Genomic DNA, 17,854 nt, shown 5'->3' with positions numbered 1-17,854 from the left:
CTCACAGTCATGGCAGAAGGTGAAGGAGGAGCAAAGTCACGTCTTACATGGCAGCAGGCAAGAGAGCATGTGCAGGGGAACTGCCCTTTATAAAGCCATCATTATGTTTTAATGCAATAAAACATAATGATCAGTGACTACACACATACTGGCTTATTCAACATATATGCACAAACTAGATCCCATTGGTGATCATATTACACTGGCTTTTTGAGTATTTTTCTTCTGTCTTACCCTTCTTTGGTTGTCTTTTCTTATGTCCTCTGCTGCCAGGAGGCTGTACCCCCTGTCATCCTATAGAGCAGGCCACAGACTGAGAGAACTACTGTGGTCTAGTACTATTAGGGCACGCGTGCGTGCACACACACACACCCCTAGTACTCTCAGGGGAAACACACCCACGTACGCACACACCCCTAAACACCCACACACCCCTACCCACCCCTGGTATTCTCAGGGACACACACACACACACACACACATGCATGCACGCATGCACACATGCACCTACCTGCAGGGCTAGAAGTAGGAGACGTAGCAATTTTGTTTCGACTTGGTGGAAAAACCCCAGGCCTCACCTTTCTGCCAGTTGCAAATGCATAGCTTGCATTTATTTCCACTTGTATTTTATTGTGTATTAAAGATGTTTAAAGGGAGGCTAGAAATGCAAAACAGAGAACTATGTTGTGTAAGACAACTGTCTTTGAATATTTTTTCCTTTTTTATTTGCTCCTTAATTTTGGATATGAGTAATGGTAATAAGCATTCTGAACATTTCATAGCACTTTAAACTTCAGAGCCTTTCCCCCACCTATTTAAAATATTTTAATAAACAATCTAGAGGTGATGCTACTTTTTATTGAGTACTTACTATGTGCTAGACATTGTGCTAAATGGCTTTATTATTTCATTTAACTCTTACATCAGCTGTAAAAATGGTATTATCACCGCTTAAGAGAGATGACACCAAGACCCAAAGAGGTTAAGTAACTATGCCCGAGATTACACAATTAATTATGTGATAGAGCTATGATTTGAACTGAATAGTGTCTGGTCTAACAGCTGATTGTATTATATCTGTGAAGTACAGTTGTCCCTTGGTATACCCAGGGGATTGAATTCCAAGATCCCTTGTGAATACCCAGATCTACACATACCCAAGTCCTGCAGTTAGCCCTGCAGGACCTTGATTATGAAAAGTTGGCCGTTTATATATGCTGGTTTCGCATCCTGTGATCCATATTTGGTCAGGGGGTCAGAGGGAGGCATATAAGTGGATCAGTACATTTCAAACCTGTGATATTATTCAGAGGTCAGTTGTTAATATTGCACGTTCATTTAAAAATGAGTAAACTACCAATAATAACATGGCATGTATATGGTAGACATTATCAGGACCTGAAATTTTTTTTAACTTTTATTTTAGGTTCAGGATTACACACATAGGTTTGTTATATAGGTAAACTCAGGTTTGTTGTACAGATTATTTCATCATCCAGGTATTAAGCCCAGTACCCAATAGTTATTTTTTGGGTCCCCTCCCTCCTCCCAGCCGCTACCGTCTAGTAGGCCTCAGAGTCTATTATTCCCCTCTTTGTAGGACCTGAATTTTGATTATTTAATTTAGAATGGACTTTGTCCCAGATGGGTTTTATTTATTTTTATCTTTAACTGTCTTATTTTTATATCTTAATAAGATGAGCCACTTCACACTTTTTCTTGGATGGATCATAAATAAATTATAAAATGGTCTTACTGGGGAGGCAAAGAAAAATAAGATGTTGGGTCTGTTCCCAAGGACCTAATGGTTGTAAGAAACAAGATATGAACACAATTAGAAGTGCTCCCACTGTATAGTTCGTGGGGAAAAAACAAAAGTCTCTGAGTAGTTCAGACTATAAGTGATTTAGCCAGGAAATATCAGTGTGAGCTATGTTTTAATAGGGAGGATTTTGTTGTGTGTGTGTTTTCTTTTTGAGGGTTGTTAAGTATAATATATGATAATAAAAGATTTGCAACACTCTTCTGTGTGATTTTTAAAAAACCTACAGAATCTTAGAGTCAAGTTTTTTTGTTTGTTTTAGTAGGAACTTAACTCTGAAATGATTATATATGTGAGTGGGGAAAGCAATATATGTGAATGAAGCTTTTTATGAATTTGTCATTTAGCATATCTGTGTTTTCAATGCCTGATTTACTATTAGTACTTATATTTATTGAGTGAGTGAATTTTGGGTCTGAGTCTGAAGGTGCAGAATACTGTTTCATTATTATGTATGTGATATATAATATATTAAATGTGCTATACATTATCACATTAACATAGTATGCTATAGAGGGTTAAAGATGGAGGACGTTTAAAGAATATCTTGTCTGTTCTCTGCTTCTAACTGATGGGGGAACTGAGGCCCAGAAAGTTGAAGTGACTTTTCTAGTAAGTTGTAGAGGAGGACCAGAATCTACTGCTCCTGGCAGCACTAATGATTTCCTGTAATAGATTTCTAATATTTTCACAGGGATTTCATGAGCACAGGCAAAACATACAGAGAAAATATTGTTGAAAGTATTTTGAATCACTGCCTTCTTTAAAGCTAAGGTGAGATATGAGGGTTGTTGTTTTTTTTTTTCTCCTTATTTCACATAAGTACCATGTGCTAACTGATTGCGCCACTGGAGCTCCTTTCTCCTTATTTCTATAGATCTTGTATACCAAGGTTAGATTAGATCAGATTCAGTAGGTTGAACCTCACTTTTGATCCAAGTTTCTTCACAGCCCACATCTAGCAGAGCTTTTCCCCTCAAAGGCCTGGTTAGAAGAAGTGGCCTTTGTTTCTGATGTATAATTTACCTCTTCTTCTTGGTATTTGAGGCTTGTTGGTTTTGATAAATGCCTGTTTTCTATGCGCTGCCTGCAGTTAACATGGAGGTCCTGGTGTGGAACTTCTTAGGAAGTGGTGGGTGAGAGTGAGTGCGTGTGAGAGTGGGCAAGTGGGTTAACAGCCTATGCCTTTAACTTATTTGGTTAATCCATTAACCTAGAGAGCTTGTATAGTCATATTGAATCTATAAATCTCAGTTCCAATAGGGGAAGCTGATGTGAAAAAGGTCCTTTGATCTTGATTTGGTCCAGAAAAGAATGGAAGTCAGTGTCTCAGTGGAGAACGGATTGGAATCAGGCAGTCCTGAATTCAACTCCAGGTCAGTCATTTATCAGCCATGTAACAGTTTCCTTAGTCTGAGACTCAGTTCTCCCATCTATAAAATGGTGAAGTACACCAAGTACTTCACGAAGGGGTTACATTCTTCTCCACGTACCTGCTGGCTTGTTCTCTTTCCTCCTTTAGGTCTTTTCTTAGGTAGCACCTTCTCAGTGAGGCTTTCCTTGACTGTCCTCTTAAAAATTGTAACTTCTGTCCTGGTACTCTCGTCCCTTTGCCCTGCCTTTATTTTTCTCCTATATCACTAATAGTCCTTACTTTTTGCTGTTTGCTAATTGTCTTCCTCTCCATTCATGATAATAACAACAAAATAAAATGATAATGATAATAGCTAGTTTTTATATGTTGGGCATTGTTCTAAACACTTTACATATGTTAGCTCTTATTTAATCCTCATAAAAACCCTGTTAGATAGTACTATTATTATTGTCATTTTACAGATGAAGAAACTGAGTTATAGAGAAGTTTAGTGATTTTCAAAGAACACAAGAAGGTTAGCAGTGGAGCCAGACTCTGAACCTGAGCTTTCTGTCTCCAGAGTCCTTGCTCTTTTTTTTTTTTTTCCTTTTTGCAAAACTCCATGACATTTAATTTCCACTTTTGAACTAATCACAATGTTGCTGGCAAAATGGCCATATTATGTGTATGCATCATATTTCTTTTTAAAAGATCTCTTCTAAAAAAAATGGGATACATGTGCAGAACATGCAGATTTGTTACATAGGTATACGTGTGCCATGGTGGTTTGCTGTACCTAGTGACCTGTACTCTAAGTTCCCTTCCCTCACCCCTCACCCCGCAACAGGCCCTGGTGTGTGTCGTTCTCCTCTCTGTGTCCATGTGTTCTCAGTGTTCAGCTCCCACTTATGAGTGAGAACATGCGGTGTTTGGTTTTCTGTTCCTGTGTTAGTTTGCTGAGGATGATGTCTCCCAGGTTCATCCATGTCTCTGCAAAGGAAATGATCTCATTTCTTTTTATGGCTGCATAGTATTCCATGGTATGTATGTACCACATTTTCTTTATCCAGTCTATCATTGATGGCATTTGGGTTGGTTCCATGTCTTTGCTATTGTAAATGGTGCTGCAATAAACATATATGTGCATGTGTCTTTATAGTAGAATGATTTATTTTCCTTTGGGTATATACCCAGTAATGGGATTACTGGGTCAAATGGTATTTCTGGTTCTAGATCCTTGAGGAATCACCATACTGTCTTCCACAATGGTTGAACTGATTTACATTCCCACCAACAGTGTAAAAGCGTTCCTGTTTCTCCACAGCCTCGCCAGCATCTATTGTTTCCTGACTTTTTAATAATTGCCATTCTGACTGGCATGAGGTGGTATCTCATTGTGGTTTTCATTTGCATTTCTTTGATGATCAGTGATGTTGAGCTTTTTTTCATGTTTGTTGGCCACATAAATGTCTTCTTTTGAGAAGCATCTGTTCATATCCTTTGCCCACTTTTTGATGGAGTTGCTTGTTTGTTTCTTGTAAATACGTTTAAGTTCCTTGTAAATTCTGGATATTAGACCTTTATCAGATCAGTAGATTGTAAAACTTTTCTCCCATTCTGTAGGTTGCTTGTTCACTCCGATGATAATTTCTTTTGCTGTGCAGAAGCTCTTTAGTTTAATTAGATCCCATTTGTCAATTTTGGCTTTTGTTGCAATTGCTTTTGCCATTTTTGTCATGAAGTCTTTGCCCATGCCTGTGTCCTGAATGGTATTGCCTAGGTTTTCTTCTAGGATTTTTATGATTTTGGGTTTTACATTTAAGTCTTTAATCCATCTTGAGTTAATTTTTGTATAAGATGTAAGGAAGAGGCCCAGTTTCAGTTTTCTGTGGTCCAGTTTCAGTTTTCTGCATATGGCCAGCCAGTTTTCCCAGCACCATTTACTGAATAGGAGATACTTTCCCCAGTGCTTGTTTTTGTTAACTTTGTTGAAGATCAGATGTTTGTAGATGTGTGGTGTTATTTCTGAGGTCTCTGTTCTGCTCCATTGGTCTCTATGTTTTGGTAGCAGTACCATGCTGTTTTGGTTACTGTAGCCTTGTAGTATAGTTTGAAGTCAGGTAGCATGATGCCTCCAGCTTTGTTCTTTTTGCTTAGGATTGTCTTGGCTATCCAGGGTCTTCTTTGATTCTATATGAAATTTAAAATAGTTTTTTCTAATTCTGTGAAGAATGTCAGTGAATTGTTTGGGAATAGCATTGAATCTATAAATTATTTTGACAGTATGGCCATTTTCATGATACTGATTCTTCCTATCCATGAGCATGGAATGTTTTTCCATTTGTTTGTGTCCTATTTCCTTGACCAGTGGTTTGTAGTTAGCCTTGAAGAGGTCCTTCACATCCCTTGTTAGCTGTATTCCTAGGTATTTTATTCTCTTTGTAGTGATTGTGAATGGGAGTTAATTCATGATTTGGCTTTCTACTTGCCTATTGTTGGTGTAAAGGAATGCTTGTGAGTTTTGCACATTGATTTTATATCCTGAGACTTTGCTGAAGTTGCTTATCAGTTCAAGAAGTTTTTGGGCTGAGATGATGGGGTTTTCTAAATATAAAATCATGTTGTCTTCAAGCAGAGACAACTTGACTTCCTCTCTTCCTATTTGAATATCCTTTATTTCTTTATCTTGTCTGATTGCCCTGGCCAGAACTTCCAATACTATATTGAATAGGAGTGGTGAGAGAGGGCATCCTTGTCTTGTACTGCTTTTCAAAGGGAATGCTTCCAGCTTTTGCCCATTGAGTATGATATTGGTTGTGGGTTTGTCATAAATAGTTCTTATTATTTTGAGATATGTTCCATCAATACCTAGTTTACTGAGAGTTTTTAACATGAAGGGATGTTGAATTTTATCAAAGGCCTTTTCTGCGTCTATTGAGATAATCATGTGGTTTTTGTCTTTGGATCTGTTTATGTGATGGATTATGTTTATTGATTTGCATATGTTGAACCAGCCTTGCATCCCAGGGATGAAGCTGACTTGATCATGGTGGATAAGTTTTTTGATGTGCTGCTGGATTCACTTTGCCAGTATTTTATTGAAGATTTTTGCATCGATGTTCATTGGGGATATTTGGCCTGAAGTTTTCTTTTTTTGTTGTGTCTCTTCCCAGTTTTGGTCTCAGGATGATGATGGCTTCATAAAATGAGACTTCATAAAATGAGTCCCTCCTTTTCAGTTGTTTAGAATAGTTTCAGAAGGAACAGTACCAGCTCCTCTTTGTACTTCTGGTAGAATTCGGCTGTAAATCTATCTGGTCCTGGACTTTTTTTGGTTGATAGGCTATTAATTACTGCCTCATTTTCAGACTTGTTATCAGTCTATTCAGGGATTTGAGTTCTTCCTGGTTTAGTCTTGGGAGGGTATATGTGTCCAGGAATTTATCCATTTCTTCTAGATTTTCTAGTTTATTTGTGTAGAGGTGTTTATAGTACTCTCTGATGGTAGTTTGTATTTCTGTGGGGTCAGTGGTGATATCCCCTTTATCATTTTTTATTTTGTCTATTTGATTCTTCTCTCTTCTTCATTAGTCTAGCTAGCAGTCTATCTATTTTGTTAATTTTTTCAGAAAACCAGCTCCTGGATTTGTTGATTTTTTTTTTTTTGAGGGTTTTTTGTGTCTCTAGCTCCTGCAGTTCTTCTCTGATCTTAGTTATTTCTTGTCTTCTTCTAGCTTTTTTTTTTTCGAGACAGAGTCTTGATCTGTCACCCAGGTTGGAGTGCAGTGGCGCGATCTCGGCTCACTGCAAGCTTCACCTCCCAGGTTCATGCCATTCTCCTGCCTCAGCCTCCTGAGTAGCTGGGACTACAGGCGCCCACCACCACACCCGGCTAATTTTTTGTATTTTTAATAGAGGCGGGGTTTCACCGTGTTAGCCAGGATGGTCTTGATCTCCTGACCTTGTGATCTGCCCGCCTTGGCCTCCCAAAGTGCTGGGATTACAGGCTTAAGCCACCATGCCCGGCCTTCTGCTAGCTTTTGGATTAGTTTGCTGTTGCCTCTCTAGTTCTTTTAATTGTGATGTTAGGGTGTTGATTTGAGATGTTTCTAGCTTTCTGATGTGGGCATTTAGTGCTGTAAATTTCACTCTTAATACTGCTTTAGCTATGTCCCAGAGATTCTGGTACGTTGTCTCTTTGTTCTTATTGGTTTCAAAGAACTTCTTGATTCTGCCTTAATTTCATTATTTACCCAGGAGTCATTCAGGAGCAGGTTGTTCGATTTCCATGAAATTGTGTGGTTTTGAGTGAGTTTCTTAATCCTGAGTTCTATTTGATTGTATTGTGGTCTGAGAGACTGTTTGCTATGATTTCAGTTCTTTTGCTTTTGCTGAGGAGTGTTTTACTTCCAATTAGTGGTTGATTTTAGAATAAGTGCCATGTGGCACTGAGAGGATCGTATATTCTGTTGATTTGGGGTAGAGTTCTGTAGACGTCTACCAGGTCCACTTGATCCAGAGCTAAGTTCAAGTCCTGAATATCCTTGTTAATTTTCTGTCTCATTGATCTGTCTGATACTGACAGTGGGGTGTTAAAGTCTCCCACTATTATTGTGTGGGAGTCTGAGTATCTTTGTAGGTCTCTAAGAACTTGTTTTATGAATTTCGGTGCTCCTGTATTGGATGCATATATATTCAGAATAGTTAGCACTTCTTGTTGAATTGTTCCCTTTGCCATTATGTAATGCCCTTTTTTGTCTTTTTTGATCTTTGTTGGTTTAAAGGCTGTTTTGTCAGAGACTAGGATTGCAACCCCTGCTTTTTGTTTTTTTTTTTTTGCTTTCCATTTGCTTGGTAAATTTTCCTCCATCCCTTTATTTTGAGCCTGTGTGTGTCTTTGCACATAAGATGGGTCTCCTGAATACAGCACACCAATGGGTCTTGCCTCCTTATCCAATTGGCCAGTCTATGTCTTTTAATTGGGGCATTTAGCTCATTTACATTTGAGGTTAATATTGTTATGTGTGAATTTGATCCTGTCATCATGATGCTATTTGGTTATTTTGCATACTAGTTGATGCAGTTTCTTCGTAGTGTCATTTGTCTTTATATTTTGGTGTGTTTTTACAGTGGCTGGTACCGGTTTTTTTTTTCCATATTTAGTGCTTCTTTCAGCAGCTCTTGCAGGGCAGGCCTGGTGGTAATGAAATCCCTCAGCATTTGCTTGTCTGGAAAGGATTTTATTTCTCTTTAGCTTATGAAGCTTAGTTTGGCTGGATATGAAATTCTGGGTTAAGGCTGGGTGCAGTGGCTCATGCCTGTAATCCCAGCACTTTGGGAGGCCGAGATGGGCGGACCTGTGGTCAGGAGTTCGAGACCAGCCTGGATAACATGGTGAAACCCTGTCTTCTACTAAAAATACAAAAATTAGCTGGGTGTGCTGGCAGGCACCTGTAGTCCCAGCTACTTGGGAGGCTGAGGCAGGAGAATCCCTTGAACGCTGGAGGCAGAGGTTGCAGTGAGCTGGGATCGCGCCACTGTACTCCAGCCTGGGTGACAGAGTAAGACTCTGTCTCAAAAAAAAGGAATTCTGGGTTGTAAACTCTTGTCTTTAAGAATGTTGAATATTGGCCCCCAATCTCTTCTGGCTTGAAGAGTTTCTGCTGAGAGTTTCTGCTGAGAAGTCCACTGTTACTCTGATGGGCTTCCCTTTTTAGGTGACCTGGCCTTTCTCTCTGGCTACCCTAACAGTTTTTCCTTCATTGTGACCTTGGAGAATCTGATGATTATATGTCTTGGGGTTGATCTTCTTGTGGAATATCTTAATGGTGTTCTCTGTATTTCCTGAATTTGCATGTTGGCCTCTCTTGCTAGTTTGGGGAAGTTCTCCTGGATAATATCCTGGCGTGTGTTTTCCAGCTTGTTTCCATTCTCTCCATCTCCTGGTACTCCAGTCAACCGTAGGTTTGGTCTTTTTATGAAGTCCCATATTTGTTGGAGGCTTTGTTCTTTCCTTTTCATTCTTTTTTCTCTATTTTTGTCTGCATGTCTTATTTCAATAAAGTGGTCTTCAAACTCTGATATCCTTTCTTCCACTTGGCCGATCCGGCTGTTGATACTTGGGTGTGCCTCACGAAGTTCTTGTACTGTGTTTTTCAGCTCCATCAGGTGGTTTATGTTCGTCTCTAAACTGGTTATCCTAGTTAGCAATTCCTCCAACCTTTTATCAAGGTTCTTAACTTCTTTGCATTGGGTTAGAACATGTTCCTTTTGATCATCATAGTTTTTTATTACCAATCTTCTGAAGCCTACTTCTGTCAATTCGTCCATCTGATCCTCTGTCCAGTTCTGTGCCCTTGATGGAGAGATGTTGCAATCATTTGGAGGAGAAGAGGCACTCTGGCCTTTTGAGTTTTCAACATTTTTTCGTTGATTTCTTCTCATCTTTGTGAGTTTGTCTAGTTTCGGTCTTTGAGGCTGCTGACTCTTGGGTGGGGTTTTTGTGGGAGCCTTTTTTTGTTGTCGTTGATGCTGTTGTTGTTGCTTTCTGCTTGTTCGTTTTTCTTTCAATAATCAGGTCCCTCTTCTGTAGGTAGGGCTGCTGCAGTTTGCCTAGGGTTCACTTCAGGTCCTGTTCATCTGATTCACTCCCATGCCTGGAGATGTCACTCAAGGAGGCTGGAAGAGCAGCCAAGATGGGTGCCTGCTCCTTCTTCTGGGACCTCTGACCTTGAGGGGCACCAGTCTGATGCCAGTAGGATTGCTTCTGTATAGGGTGTTTGACAACCCTGTTGAAGGGTCTCAGGTGGCATGGGGAGCAGCACCTGTTTAATGAAGCACTTTGTCCCTTGGTGGAGAGGGTGTGTTCTGCTGGGGGGAAACCCACTCATCTGGGCTGCGCAGATTCCTCAGAACTACCAGGAGAGGCTAAGCCTGCTGGTCCAAAGAAACTATGGCCACCCCTCCCCACTAGGGGCTGAGGCCCAGGGAGATCCGAATTCCATCCCTGAGCCTCTGGCTGGAGTTATTGGAGATCCTGCAGGGAAGCCCCTCTCACTGAAGAAGGATGGGTCAGGGTTAGACCTGAAGTGGCACTCTGCCCACAGACTGCCACACCCTGTGTGTTGGGCTGTGGGACAAGTCTTGGGACCGAGCCATTCAGCCTCCCGGGCTCCAGCAGGGGAAAAACACAGCCTGGAGCTATAGAAATGGGTGCTGCCCTTACCCTGCCCAGGCAGCTTAGCATGTCAGGCAGTTGCGAGTTCCAGTGCTGGCTGCTGCCCCTCCCCAAGGAGCTCAAACGGCTTAGACAGCAGGCAGCCGCAGCCCGTGCTGGTCGCCCCTCCCCCAGAGAGTTCGGTAGGCTTAAGCAGATTCCAGCTGAGAGGCTGTAAGAATCTGTGTGTCCCAGTGGTGTGGGTTCGCTAGTGGGATCTTTTGATCCGTGGGTTGCAAAGTTGTGTGGGAAAAGCACACTTTCCCTGGCTGGGTAGGGTGCTCATTCACTGCCTCCCTTGGCTGGGGGGAAGGGGGTTCCCCTTTCCTGTGCAGCTCTTGGGTGGGCTGCTGTACCGCACTGCTCTTCCTTTTCTTCGTGGGTCACGCCAGCCTTCTAGTCAATTTTGATGAGAGAACCTAGATCCTTGGTGGCCGGTGAAGGATTCACATGCTTATTATGTTTTTTTTCGATGGGAGCCTCCAAATGCCACTGCTTCTAGTCGGCCATCTTGGCCCCCAGAGTCATTGCTCTTAACTGCTGTACTAGTCAGCCTCATTAGACCATAAGCTTTTTGAGGGCAGGGGTGTTTGTTTTGTTCATGGCTATTTCACCAGTATCTGGAGTAGTACCTGGCATGTAGTAAGCAATAAACATTTGTTAAATGAATGAATGCACATCAATAATATGTGAGAAAAAAATTAAATGGAGTTGTTTTGAGTTTTAGTTATTTATTTTTATTATACTTTAAGTTCTAGGGTACATGTGCACAACGTGCAGGTTAGTTACATATGTATACATGTGCCATGTTGGTTTGCTGCACCCATTAACTTGTCATTTACATTAGGTATTTCTCCTAATGCTATCCCTTCCCCATCCCCCCACCCCACAACAGGCCCCAGTGTATGATGTTCCCTGCTCTGTGTCCAAGTGTTCTCATCGTTCAGTTCCCACCTATGAGTGAGAACGTGTGGTGTTTGGTTTTCTGTTTTGAGTTTTAATCATGCCCTCTCTTTTTCTTCTAGAGACCTAGTTGTTGCTCTAGTCCTGTGCTGTTCAATAGCCACATATCAAGTACTTAGTAGCTACATGTGGCTAATAGCTACTATATTGGGCAGCACAGATAGAATAGAATATTTCCATCATTATGGAAAGTTCAGCCGGACAGTGTATCTTTTTTTTTGGGGGGGTGGGTGGGTATGGAGTCTCTCTCTGTGCAGTGGTGCAACCTCCGCCTCCCAGGTTCAAGTGATTTTCCTGCCTCAGCCTCCCAAGTAGCTGGGACTACAGGCGCGCGCCACCACACCTGGCTAATTTTTGTATTTTTACTAGAGACGGAGTTTCACCATGTTGGCCAGGATGGTCTCAATCTCCTGACCTCGTGATCTGCCTGTCTGGGCCTCCCAAAGTGCTGGGATTACAGGTATGAGCCACCGTGCCTGGTGGACAGTAGTTCCTCCTGGTACATAGGCCAGAGGCCAAAACAGAGTGAGGCCTGAGGAAAGAGCAAGTGGTGAGAATGAAAGATAAAAAGGGATGGGATCAAACAGGACTTTCGATGCAGTAATCAAATTTGGACTTTATTTTGAAGCAAGTGTTTTCTGAATTCGGCCATTTTTCAAAAACACGTGAGGAATTTGTTTAAAATTCTGATTCCCAGGTGGCCTGATTTAGTAGTTTTGGTGTTAGACCTAAAACTTTGTGTGTGTGTGTGTGTGTGTGTGTGTGTTACAAGAACATACAGGGCTGGGCGCAGTGGCTCACGCCTGTAATCCCAGCACTTTGGGAGGCCGAGGTGGGTGGATCACGAGTTCAGGAGATCGAGACCATCCTGGTTAACATGGTGAAACCCCGTCTCTACTAAAAATACAAAATATTAGCCGGGCATGGTGGTGGGCGCCTGTAGTCCCAGCTACTCAGGAGGCTGAGGCAGGAGAATGGTGTGAACACGGGAGGCGGAGCTTGCAGTGAGCCGAGATCGCACCACTGCACTCCAGCCTGGGCGACAGAGTGAGACTCTGTCTCAAAAAACCAACCAACCAACCAAACAAACAAAAAAAATAAAATTTACCATCTTAACTATTTTTAAGTATACACTACAGTAGTGTTAACTATATGCACTTTGTTGTGTGATAGATCTCTAGAACTTTTTCATCTTGCAAAACTGAAACTAAAGGTTGGTGCAAAGGTAATTGTAGTTTTCGCCATTGAAAGTATGGTTAAAGCTGCCATTACTTTTGCACCAACCTAATATATCCATTGAACAACAACTCCCCTTTTCACCTTCCACCTTGGTAACCACCATTTTACTTTCTGATTCTAAGAGTTTAACTTCTTTGGATACCTCATGTAAGTGGAATCATGCAGTATTTGTCATTTTGTGAGTAGCTTACTTAGCATAATGTCCTCAAGGTTCATGCATATTGTAGTATACAGCAGGATTTTCTTTTTTAAGAGTGAGTAATATTCCAGCGTGCGTGTGTGGGTGCAGGTTGCGTGTATGCGGGTTGTGTGTATGCATATGTGTATACACCATTTTCTTCATTCATTCATCAGTGGACATTTAGGTTGCTTCCACTTCTTGGCTGTTGTCCATAGTATTGCAGTGAACATGGGTGTGCAAATATCTCTTTGAGATCCTCCTTTAAATTCTTTTGAATGTATATGCAGAAGTGAAATTGCTGGATCGTATGGTTATTATATTTTTAATTTTTTGAGGAACCTCTGTATTGTTTTCCATAGTGGCTACACCATTTTATATTACCACCAAATTTTAAATAAGGGTTCCAATTTCTCTACATCCTCATCAACATTTGCTATTTTCTGTTTTTTTGATAATAGTCATCTTAATGGGTGTGAGGTGGTATCTCGGTGTAGTTTTAAGTTGTATTTCCCTGATAACTAATGATCTTGAACATACCTTCATATGCTTGTTGGTCATTTGTATATCTTTGGAGAAATGCCTGTTCAAGTTCTTTATCCATTTTTAAATTGTATTATTTGTAAAACTCTATGTCTTAAATAGTACCCCTATCCGTCTGATTCGCTCCCATGCCTGGAGATGTCACTCAAGGAGGCTGGAAGAGCACCCCAGGTGATTTCAATGGAGATTGGTGGTGAGTGGGCCAGCAGTGGTGATGGAGAATGAGGAGGCTTGGTTGCTCAAACTGCATTATTCTTGATTGGGTTATTCTTGGCATCACACACTCTTCAGTTTGATTTTATTTATTTATTTATTTATTTATTTTTGAGACGGAGTCTCGCCCTGTCGCCCGGGCTGGAGTGCAGTGGCACGATCTCGGCTCACTGCAAGCTCCACCTCCTGGGTTCACGCCATTCTTCTGCCTCAGCCTCCCGAGTAGCTGGGACTATAGGTGCCCACCACCATGCCCGGCTAATTTTTTGTATTTTCAGCAGAGATGGGGTCAGTTTGATTTTTTTTTTTTTTACGTCTATACCATTAAGCCTCAAATTAGACAGGCAATTCCCTGGGGAGTCTTTACTGAGTCCTGAAATTACCCTCTCTTCCATTTTCTCAGCCTTTAGCTTCTTCTTTTTCTTCTTTTTTTTTTTGAGACAGTCTCACTCCATCACCCAGGCTGGAGTTCATTGGCATGATCTTGGCTCACTGCCGCAGCCTCCACCTCCTGGGTTTAAGCGATTCTTATGCCTCAGCCTCCCAAGTAGTAGCTGGGATTACAGGCATGGGCCCCCGCACCTGGCTAATTTTTGTATTTTTTTTTTTTATAATTATAGCTTTTATTTATTATATCTTCATTCAATCATTTATTCACAATTAGTCTAATTGCATTCTTGATGAATACCTGACTTCAGCAAAGGAGTCAATCCACTAAGCAAAGTTCATTTATTTTTCATGATGTTCTTCTTTTGATCTTGAGTCTTTACTCTCCTGGATTCCTAAGAGAACTGCATTAGCCTCTAGTACAGTTGTATCTGTTGTTGCTCCCAGGAACCTAGACGTAAGTTCAAGATCTCATAGCCGCAACCGGATCCTGGTTCCTTTTCTCCATCCACTTCTGGTCTTCTACATACACAATGAAACTTTCCACCAAAATCTATGTAAAGGTCATCCCCCACAATATGAAAGATCCGTCCAATGACCAGTTTATCCTTTGCAGGTCCCATCTGTGTAAGAGGAGAACGTCTCAGCATAGATGCAAAGGATTCCACATTTTTTGGAGAACCCTTCTGCAGAAGCTCCGAGTGCCGCTCCAACGCGCTCGCGAAACCGCCTACGCGCGTCTTAGGCTCCTTGGCATTGGAACTACCACTTTCGGATCCACTCTCAGTGCCTACGCCCCGAAAGGGCCTGGAGAAGAGAAACACTCGCAGAAAATGGCTCTCGGCAGCCACAGCACGGGTCCCACACAGCGCCGCCATGACTTCTTTTCAATTTTTTGTATTTTTAGTAGAGATGGGGTTTCGCCATGTTGGCCAGGCTGGTCTTGAACTCCTGACCTCAAGTAATCTGCCCTCCTCAGCCTCCCAAAGTGCTGGATTACAGGCATGAGCTAACTTCTAAAAGTGTACTTCCTTTTCCATCAAGAGTGCTTTCCTGGTATTGGTGCTCCTAGGAATCTACCTCTCCATTGCTCCCATCCTCCATTTTTTCCCCAATTTTTCTACATCTTCATCACAATAAAACTCTTCCTGGTTCTTTGCCCAAGCCTGCAGACTAAAATGTTCTGGGGCCTCTGCATCAAACAAGGGTGGTTCTGCCAGGTTTTTCTGAGCCCTTCTGTCCTGAGACAAAGGACTTGGCCTAGTATTCAGAATGTCAACCGCTTGGAATGTAACAGTTCCTGATTCAGAGCCTTAGACCTCCCACTGCAATGGCTCAGTGTCTTTGAACTAACCAATAAGCACAGGAGATCTCTTGTCCTTTGAGTAGAAGAGCAGCCTCACTGCCACTCTTTTGGCTGGGACTCTAGGGGCCTGAGGTCATGTTCTGGATTTGTGACCTGCTCTGTGACTTTGAGTGAGTCACTTTGTCTTTGTTTTCCCAGTTGCAAAATGAAGGGCTTAAATTAAATGATCTTTGAGGTCCTACCAAGCTCTAACATTCTTTGGTTCAATTCTGTTAATCATACATGTACATGTATATGTACATACTATACATAATATACATGTCTTGGTGTTCTTGGCTCTTTATTAGCCAGTGGGGCACTCCATAGGTTAATAAAATAGCCTCTGCTTTCAGAGCTCATAGTCCAGGAGGGAAGCAGTTGCATAAACAACTAGATCTTCTAACATGAAGTGTTTCTAGAATGGCACTGTCACCGTGTATTTTTGGGATAGAGGACAGTGATTAGTTTTAGTTGGAAGGGTCTGTGAAGCTTCATGTAGGAGACAGCATTTGAGTCTTTGGTCTTGTCTTTATCTCTGTTCTGTTGTTCTTTCCTCTCCCCATCTCTGTGTGAATTCCCAAACCTGGTCTTTTTTTAAACTCTGGGACAGTTTTCAGGATAAGTTACGTTCCTCCTTAAATAAAAACAAAACAAGGCTGCGCATGGTGGCTCACGCCTGTAATCCCAGTACTTTGGGAGGCAGAAGCAGGTGGATTGCTTGAGCCCAGGAGTTCGAGACCGCCTGGGCAACGTGGTGAAACCCTGTCTCTACAAAAAAATACAAAAATTAGCCTAGCATGGTGGCACACGTCAGTAGTCCCAGCTACTTAGGAGGCTGAGGCCTTGGGAGGATCACTTGAGCCCAGGAGGCAGAGATTGCGGTGAGCTGAGATTGCACCACTGCTCTCTAGCTTGGGTGAGAGAGTGAGACCCAGTCTCAAAAACACAAAACAAAACAACCTTTAAAAACCCCTAAAAACTAAAGATACATACACAGTCACAGTGAGCCTTTCCTCCCTTCTCCGAACCTCTACAATAACTGTATACGTATGGTCTACAGGCTACCTGTAAAGTTCATTTAGCTCTTGTTATCTTGCCTTTCTTTTATTATTTGGAAGTATGAGTTCAAGCTACTTCTCTCATTTTGTCTGCCACCAGGACTTTTTTTTTCACTTTGTGATTTTTTTTTCCTACTTTCATTTTAGGTTTGAGGGTATATGTTCAGGTTTGTTACATGGATAAATTGCATGTTGCTGAAGTTTGGTGTATGAATGATCCTGTCACCCAGGTAGTGAGCGTAGTACCCAGTAGGTAGTTTTTCAGTCCATCCTTCTCCACACTCTTGGTAGAGCCCAATGTCTGTTGTTGCCCTCTTTATGTCCATGTTTACCAATGTTTAGTTCCTGCTTATAAGTGAGAACATGTGGTATTTGATTTTCTGTTTCTGCATTCATTTGCAAGAATGAATAGAGGATAATGGCCTCCACCTGCATCCATGTTGGTGCAAAGGACAGGACTTTGATCTTTTTTATGGCTGCATTGTGTTCCATTGCCACCAGGATTTTGAACTCTGAGTATTTGAGTCACATTTTTGCTATTAGACTATCTGCTTCTAAGGACAAAACATATCTTATTCTCTTATCATCTGTGCCACCTCTAAGTGATTTACATAAGGAATAATCCAGAGCAGAGTATCATTAAATATGGTTTATTTTGTTTTATTTTATTGAGACAAGTTTTTCTCTGTCACCAGGCTGGAGTGCAGAGGTGCGATCTCAGCTTACTACAGCCTTGACCTCCGGGCTTAAGCAATCCTCCTGCCTCAGCCCCCCATGTAGCTGGGACTACAGGTGCACGCCACCGTGCCCGGCTAATTTTTTTGTATTTTTTTTTGTAGAGATGGGGTTTCACCATGCTGGTCTTGAACTCCTGGATTCAAGGGATCCACTGCCTCGGCCTCCCAAAGTGCTGAGATTATAGGCGTAAACCACCACACCAGGCTGAGTTTGTTTATTTTAAACCAAGTCTTTTGCTCTGATATGAGTGTCATATTTGCTTATTTTTTCAGGATGTGCTGGTTAAGTTGTTAAGTGATTAATTTATAATGTGTGGTATTCTTTTTTGTCTATCTTGATCCTTCGTTCTTGCCTCAGCCATCTTCTTGGCTCTAAGAAATACGGTTAACATTATGACATGATGGGAGGAACATTGGGCTTGGCATGTGAGGAGTCAGGGTAAAGTCTGGGCAAGTTGCTTCTCTCCTTTTATGCTTTTCTCATTTGTAAAGGAGACACTAATACCAGCTCTGATTCTCCATGGAGACTATGGAAATGCTTTGGAAATCATAAAGCTATCTTTTTATTTCTTTGGCTTTTGGCATTTTAAATTTAACTAACATTCACAAAGTACCTTTGATATAATAAGCCCTGTGCTGGAGGAATGGAAAGAAGAATCATACATGGCCTTTGTATTCCAAGGACTTTACACTTTACACACCTTATTGGTCAGGCAGTTATGCACACAAAGGAACAAGGGAGTGAACAAAGGAGGTAGATGGGGAAAATAATTGGAGAATATGAATGTTGGACTTGCAA

General features: G+C 41.5%; 1 protein-coding gene and 1 pseudogene across 10 annotated transcripts in view; one reads left to right on the top strand and one right to left on the bottom strand.

Moving 5' to 3' along the window:
• FAM168A (family with sequence similarity 168 member A) overlaps positions 1–17,854 on the top strand; it is a 201,808-nt gene that overhangs the window by 86,261 nt on the left and 97,693 nt on the right. For 2 of the 10 annotated variants that reach the window (XM_054524798.2, XM_054524796.2), the window contains exon 2: positions 3,077–3,198. The exons of the other annotated variants lie outside the window; for them this stretch is intronic. The gene's annotated coding sequence lies outside the window, so the exon portion shown is untranslated. The remainder of the gene's footprint in view (positions 1–3,076; positions 3,199–17,854) is intronic. 10 annotated transcript variants of the gene reach the window in all.
• LOC100452255 (small ribosomal subunit protein bS1m-like) lies at positions 14,119–14,796 on the bottom strand (annotated as a pseudogene).

The sequence above is a fragment of the Pongo abelii genome, chromosome 9 (assembly GCF_028885655.2).
Source record: "Pongo abelii isolate AG06213 chromosome 9, NHGRI_mPonAbe1-v2.0_pri, whole genome shotgun sequence".
In the NCBI taxonomy this organism is placed as follows: Eukaryota; Metazoa; Chordata; class Mammalia; order Primates; family Hominidae; genus Pongo; species Pongo abelii.
The sequence above is the reverse complement of the archived record's forward strand: the minus strand, read 5'-3'. Positions and strand labels throughout refer to the sequence as shown.